Below are 7,956 nucleotides of genomic sequence, written 5' to 3'. Positions count from 1 at the left end.
GTGCTGCTGCTGGCAGCAGCACTGCTTTCAGAGTTGGGTGGCCGGAGAATGGCAGCTCCTGGCTAGAAGCCCAGCTCTGAAGGCAGTGCTGCCACCAGCAGCAGCACAGAAATAAGGAAGGCATGGTATGATATTGCCACCCTTACTTCTGTACTGCTGTTGGCGGGGCACTGCCTTCAGAGCTGGACACCTGGCCAGCAGTCGCTGCTCTCTGGCCACCCAACTCTGAAGGCAGCGCAGAAGTAAAGATGGCACTACCGCAACCCCCGTACAATAACCTTGCAAAAAAAAACCCCTGTGACCCTTTTTTTGGTTGGGACTCCCAGTTTAATAAACAATGGTCTCCCCCATGACATATGTACAGGGTACGGTAAAAGTACACAAAAGACCGGATTTCCTGGGGGGGACCAGATTTCACGGTCCATGATGTGTTTTTCACAGCTGTGAATTTGGTAGGGCCTTAGTAATAGCCCATACTGGTGTTCGCCCAGGATTCTAACCCCTGTGAGGTGGGGAGAGAAAATAACAGAATGGCTTAGTATTTCATAAGAACATAAGAACAGCCATACTGGGTCAGACCAAAAGTCCATCTAGCCCAGTATCCTCTCTTCCGACAGTGGCCAATGCCAAGTGCCCCAGAGGGAATGAACAGAAGAGGCAATCATCAAGTGATCCATCCCCTGTCGCCCATTCCCAGCTTCTGGTAAACAAAGGCTAGGGACACCATCCCTGCCCATCTTGGCTAGTAGCCATTGATAGACCTATCTTCCATGAATTTATCTAGTTCTTTTTTCAATTCTGTTATAGTCTTGGCCTTCATCACATCCTCTGGCAAGGAGTTCCACAGGTTGACTGTGCGTTGTGTGAAAAGTCTTTTGTACACATTCTGGAGAAACTAACTCTGGATCTTCTGTTTTATATGACAGCCTCCATTGCCCATTATTCCAATTTCCCCTCAAGCATCTCTAGGCTTCCTTCTTCACTGTCCCTTATGCATCCCAAAGCAACTACACTTTTCTCCTGTGAATCCCTCCTTAAAACTCACCTCTGTCCTGATGCCTACAAAGCACGACTATAGCTATGCAGCACATGGGCTGTGACCTCTACTTATTGTATGAAACAGGATCATTTAAGTGCTACCTTGCCATTCCCCACCCCACACCCCGCTCCCGTTTGTTTTACTCCATTTGTTGTCCTTCATCGTACGATTAGCCCTTAAGCTCTTTGGAACAGAGACTGTCTTTTTCTTTGTTTACTATATCTGCATGCAGCACCTCTCGCAATGAGGCTCTGATTCCTGAACAGAGCCGCTAGACCCTACCACAATACAAATAAATAACATATTTGAGTCAAATACAAATGTGTCTATTACACTGCTTTGTTCACCCAAGGTTTCTTACTTTGTTTGTTTTGGGGTTTTAATGATAGTAGGAAAAAACCCACAAGTTTTACAGACCAAGAGGGCCTGGCCATTTCTTCCTTCCCACTTAGACTTCAGGCATAATGCAGTACTTCTGATAAGTGTAGTTTCACTTTGTTAACAGTATCGTTTTTCTTTCTTCCAGGCCGCTGCTTCTGTTCTTCTTGGGGACATTTGCCATCTGTTTTATAATCTCACCATTATCTGATGTTAGGACTCAATGACCTTTGTAGACTTTAATTAAAGTTTCTTTCTTTTTAAATCATCTTCATCAAATTCAGGCTTCCAAGCCACATCTCTTATCATTTTGACTGCAAGGAGATACATGAGAGAAATATATTAATTACTTTTTATTTTATCAAGCTGATGAATTAATCCATGATTTGATATGAAAAGGGTAGAGGACATCTCCCAAAGTCTATATAGATGTTATGTTAGTCATTTTATGAGTCACTTTACAATTTTTACACGATTTGAGTTTTTCATTGAAAATGCAGCAGTTAGCAGTTCAACCGACATGTGTAACCACACAGTTAAAGCATTACAGTGACTAGACTTTACTCCATTACACAAAGCAATGGGATTTATTTGCCAGGCAGGATTTATTTGCCAGGTGGGATTTATTTGCCACCTTTTCACATGTACTCAGAATGGCCCCTGTGAGCAGTTTGTGTAGTCTGGAAGGAAGGCCCAAGGGTTATGGCACTTGCCTGGGCCTTGGGAGATGAAGGATCAGTTCCCTGTTCTGCCACAGACTGCCTGCCTGACCTTGGGTAAGCCTCTGTGCCTCAGTTCTCCATCTGTAAAATGGGCACCATGGCACTTCCCAACCTCACAGGGGCTGTGATCATAAATATGCTAAAGACTCTGAGGTGCTCCAATGCTAAGGTGAGGGGAACTGTATAGGGCTCCTTAGCAAGGAGCAATCCTTGGTTGCATACCAGGGGTGGGTCATGACATTTTTGACACCTGAGGCACAAATCACAAAATAGTTATTTCCATCCCGCCCATCATATAATTTAATACCCATTAAAATCTTACCTTATTTATAGTGAAGAAGCAGCAGGCAAACCCAGGAGATGGAGCCACCACTGCTGCTTCATGGAACGGCGGCAGGCGGGGAGGGCACATCTCATGGCAACCCCGCGCTTGCAAGTAACACCCTTATAAAGTGACTTCTGGGTGCGGCCAATTGCCATTGTAGCACGGCAGCTCTGTGAGGCAGTATTAGCAAGATCTGAGCCTCAGCAGCACTACATTCATCGACCCCTCTGGTGTTGTGTCTCACTACCCGGGAGAGAGAGTTGTGACATTTAAAGCAAATCACAATTTGTCCTTAAATCTGGGTACATTTACCAATTAAATGAAAAAGATGCTAAATGGATTTTGCAGCTTAGGCTGTGCCTCCCTTGCCTGGTCTGACGAGCCGCCCCTCTTCTATACTAACTTGTACAGTGCTTCACTGTACCATCATCAGAACTGGACTCCCTGAGCCACATCCGCAGCTGGGATCAATCACTGTAGCTCTGTCCACTCCGTTGAAGTTAGTGGAGTGATGGCAATTTATCCTAACCGGGGAACTGGACCTACAAGTCCAATTATGCTCCCATGGAAGTCACTGCTAAAGCTGCCATTCATTTCACTGCACGCGGGATCATGTCCAATGCAAAAAAACTACCTGATTTATGCATGAAAATACATCACCTCATAATTTATACTAACTGGCTCCCTTATTCGCTAGTTCAGAGAAAGGTGGAGGTCTCTGACCTCAGCAAAAGGACAGGAACCGAATGAGCACAGAGACCATTGGAGGAGCGCCTAAGAAGTCAGTGTTAAAGCACATTCCAGGAGTGGTGCCACTGCCTGTGCTGTGCCTGATCTGTGGATAAACAGGGGGATTTCAGTGTCTGTTCCTGTCCATCCAGCCCTTTCCCTGGGCACTAAATTCCCTGAAAATAACACACAGAATTTGTTTGGGGAGTCAGGGGTGCCGGAAGAGGTGGGGACCCAGGGCCATGGCTTTTATGCCCTCCCACTTTTTATCGGCCATAAGGGCAAGCAATGGGGGGAAGGGGCAGAGAGCAGCGACCAGGAGTGGAGGCTTGGGGGAAGGGGCAGCACGAGTGCCGGAGCTCAGGGAGAAGGGGTGGTGTGAGGGCAGAGTTTGGGGAGGAAGGATGGTGTGAGCCTTGGGGAGAAGGCGCAGTGCAAGGAGTGGGGACATGGTTTGGGCTCCACACCTTCCCCCTCCCACTTTTAGGGAGCTTCCACCGCTCTGTGGGGCAGGGAGGGGGGGTAATGTTAAGAGATGTTTTGTGGTTAAAGCACAGGTGTAGAAGTCCGGTGAGCTCTGATCTGTCCCTTGAATTTGCTGTGCAACTTTGTGCTGCTCACTGAATCACTGCGTGCCTCAGTTTCTCCCCCATGTAAAATGGGGAAGATGCTTATCTATTTTCGCAAAGCTCTATGACAGCTATGGTTCAAAGTGCTCTGTGCATGCCAATAAGCAACTGTTTCATTAAAGATCTTGGAGTGTCCCAGAGGCAAGAGACTGTATATAAGTGGACAGCCCTGTCCACTGGCCAGCTGGGTGACCCTGGGCAAGTCATGTCAACTCTCTGCACCTGTTTCCCCTCCACCTTTTGTCTGTTTTCTCTCTTGGGCTGAAAGCTCTCTGGAGAAAAGATGTGTTCGTACAGTGCCTAGTGCAGTGGGACTGATCTCAGCAAGGGTCTCTAGGCCCTACTATAATACAAATAATCATTTTAAAATATTGGATATTAAATATCACAGCAAAAGTCTCTAATGTTGGGCTTAGGAAACGTTACAATGGGGCTCTGTGTCCATTTTTCTAGTGTTCTGTTCGTGAAAGAGTTTTTACAAGGCTCTGGGGTCTTTTGGACCCATCAGTAGCACTTAGAGCAAGTCTTGCCCTCACCACACGTTCTGCGCCACGTGCTGCTGTCTAAATAAAATACCCTCCCTCCGTTGTCTGCAGCCTGAGAACCGCAGTTCATCTGGCCGATCAATGATCAGATGAAATTATTCCCTCCCAGTCAGCAACTCTTCCCAGATTTTACGATACAACCCAAATGAACACATTCTCAATTGGTTTTCCTAACATGGAGCAGCCAGCGGTGCTATGGAAACAGGTGTAATTGCATTTGTTGCATTACCCACTCAGACTCCCACATCCAGCTGAAAGTGAGCCATTATTACAATTTATAAACAGATAGGTAATCTCTTCTGCTTGCCCTTAAAAATCTTGTTGCCATCGGAGCAGATTGTGCAGATTAGCAGATACTGGGAGATGGTCTTCGGCAAAGCAGTAAAAAGCTTTAAGTGCCTTAGATTGTTTTTTGATTGACTTTTCGAGGAACAGTATATCAGAAGAAGTCCAATAACTTCTCCCTGTGGTATTTTAAATGGATATAATGGTCAGAACTGACAGACAGTAATGAGCCTAGGAGACAGGCAACTGAATGTTGTTTCATTTCCACTGGTGAAGAGGTCTGACCAAGGAGTTTCAAGTTTAAGACAACACACAAATATTCAGCGTCAAGATTTTCCTTCCATTCATGCTAAAGCCCTGTATGGTCTGATCTTTTCCTCAGTTTAAAATTTAGGACAAGCATCTTAAATGTCACCAGTCAAATAATGTAAATAAAAAGTGACTTCCTATTAGGAATGACCTGGTGAGATCCTCTCATACACCCCACCTCCTGGAATCTAATCACTTTCATGCAAAACATGTCAGCTGAAAACTTGTACTTGGGGATTCCAGCCTGGCCTGAAGTAGAATGGGGTGAATGAATTCCCTTCCCATCAAACATTAGACAGACATGCAGCCACCCCAGGGTTTTCTTTCAAGTTGTGAGAATAGAACGTGAGTTTCCTAGACAGTGTGGCTTACTTACCCTGGCAGATTCTCAGCACCAAACCTTGGAAGGCTACTCCTGGGCTTTGCATCCTTCTCAGCATCAGAAAGAAAGAAAAGAAAATTCCTGAAAATCCATAACACTTTTGTTAAAATAAACGAGGCTGGTTTGACTCTCTCACCCAGCTCCACCAAAGACAAAAATATTTTCTGAGAAATAACATTTTTTCTCATGGATATTTTCTGATAGCTTCTGGATGAAGTCCTCCATCTCTGACTCTATCTTGCCAACTTAGGTCATGTCTACACTGGTGCTGGAAAGTGTAATTTTCAGCTCAAGTGGACATATCCAAACTTGCATCTTGAATGGGATCATAATCGGGGTGGCTAGCCCATCCCAGGGCTTGCACTGCCACAGCTACACTTCTTTTCTTTTTAGCACTCAAGCTCAATCAGAGCTAGCGTTGGTATGTCTGCCATACCAACTCCAATGTATACACACCCTTAGCCTTGTTCCGGCTGGCCCCAAGTCCCTGTTAGAAGAACTGCTACATAGCAGCTAAACTGGTGTGGTGTGGGGGCCCTTTTGTTGCCCTGTTAGCACACTGCAGTATGTATAACACAGTGAATGGTATGACAGCCAGGCTTTGAACACGGCCTCGATCACCTGCCACTTTCCTGGGTGCTTGGGCAGTGTTGGAGAGTGAGTCAGAGGCAGTTTTGGTGGCTTCCTCTCTCCTTTCCCAGTTGGTCACATAGCAGGGAGGGTATGCGATTTTTCTGATACTCGGCTACAGCTGTGAGTGTCAGCAAGCCAGCTCAAAGACATGTATTGCCCCGCCCAGTCTCAGTCAAGAGGGTTTATTTCTTTAACAGAGATTACACTGGTCTACAATTTTTGAGAAGTCGTCTGCTTCAGGGATAAAATGTGATATTTATTATGTATTTTGATGTGCTGAATTCAAATATGACAATTAAAACAACTGAATGGCTACTGTTTCTAAGATATTTAAGTTTTTACATTTTATGTCTCTGTATACTGTGTAGATAGTAGAGTTTTAATCATAAATTGTAAACCTAGGTCTTTTCATGTGTTTATGGTTGCTTTACATGACAATACTTCACCTGTCCTGTTTATGTAACACTTTAAAAATCAGCAAAAGGGTTATATAAATAAAATTTATTATGAAACAAAAGGCAAAAAACTATTATGTACATAGTTTAGTCCTATTCAGTGTCTACTCAGCGCTTCTTGGCTTGTCTCTTGTATTCATTAAATGGAGCATCTCTTGTCACTGTCCAGCAATAGTCTGCAAGCATTGATGGGCTCCATTTGCCCTGATAGCCTGCCAGGAGATTCCACTGCTGTAGTCTGGAGCCCAACAGCTCTGCCTTACTCTTGGGTAGTTCCAAATCCCTGACAAGGTCATTCAGTTCACCTGGTGTTATGAGGTGTGGTTCAGAGGAGGAGGATGGGAGAAAATGTGGGTCCTGTGACACTGATGGTTCAGGACCAGAAGTTTCATCCTCCTCCTCGTCTGACTCAAGTGAGAATGATTCTGGTGCATCAGGAACCGGCAGTCCTTCTCCGTGGGATCCATCAGCTATACGCCCAGTAATGTTTGGATAATGCACAGTTCACTTTTTCTTCTTTGACACACCTTTCCCAACTGGAGGCACCATGCAGAAGTAAAAATTGCTGGGATGATCTGTTGGCTCTCTCCAAATCATTGGCACTGCAAAAGGTATAGATTTCCTTTTCCTGTTCAATCACTGGCGAAGATTTGTTGCACAAGTGTTGCAGCATATGTGCGGGGCCCACCTCTTGTCCTGATCTCCAATTTTGCAGCCAAAATAAAGGTGATAAGCTCTCTTAACCATAGTGGTTATACTGCGCTTTTGTGATGCAAAAGTCACTTCACCACAAACATAGCAGAAGTTATCTGCACTGTTCACACAAGTACGAGGCATCTCTGCTCACTTTGGCTAAACAGAAATGTGTCCCTTTGCAAAATCAAACACTGACAAATTACTGAGCACGACACTGTATGATTTCTAGAGCTGATATAGGGCAATTTGTTCAGCAGAGTGATGTAAGCTTCGTTATGATTGCATCATCCATGACTTCCAAGAATAACATGATGCAATTCATATCATGTATGACGCAATACCAGCTTCAGATTGCATCATTCATTGTTTTGCCTAAAAAGCAAGTACTGTCCAAACCCAGTCATAGATTTATTTATAGATCCAGTCAAAGATGTATTTTAGTAATTTCTGGTTTAAATTGAGATCTCTTCCCTTTATAACTCACTTATCCTCCGCCATTCCCAAGTCAAGGGTCGTATATACTGACCCAATAGCATATCTTGAAAACTACAGCCAACCAACAATTTTAAGCATCATTTTCGTTCTCAATGACCAAGAATTAGTACAGTTGTACTACATTTATTTCAGAAGCATTTTGGCTGTAGAGCAGTGTTATCAAACAGAAAACAGTCTTAAGTCCATTCTTGGTCCCAGGCTCCAGGGCCATCCCTCCTAGGGGTCTCTGGCATGTCAGCTCCTGTCTGCTTCCCAGCCTCAATTGGCTCTGCTCCCTTCCTGGAGCAGCAGCTGCAGGGCTGCTTTCCAGAGCCCCTGACCCCTTGATCCAGGG

At 44.8% G+C, this 7,956-nt stretch overlaps 1 long non-coding RNA gene across 1 annotated transcript; it reads right to left on the bottom strand.

Moving 5' to 3' along the window:
• Nucleotides 1-1,366: 1,366 nt before the first annotated feature.
• LOC115649722 lies at nt 1,367-5,406 on the bottom strand. Its single transcript, XR_003999895.1, has 3 exons — nt 5,338-5,406; nt 2,462-2,707; nt 1,367-1,731 (listed from the first exon to the last, which is right to left on the bottom strand). It is a non-coding gene; the product is annotated as an uncharacterized LOC115649722 (long non-coding RNA).
• Nucleotides 5,407-7,956: the final 2,550 nt, after the last annotated feature.

Source organism: Gopherus evgoodei, chromosome 4 (genome assembly GCF_007399415.2).
Source record: "Gopherus evgoodei ecotype Sinaloan lineage chromosome 4, rGopEvg1_v1.p, whole genome shotgun sequence".
NCBI classification, from domain to species: Eukaryota; Metazoa; Chordata; order Testudines; family Testudinidae; genus Gopherus; species Gopherus evgoodei.
This window is presented reverse-complemented; position numbering and strand designations above follow the sequence as displayed.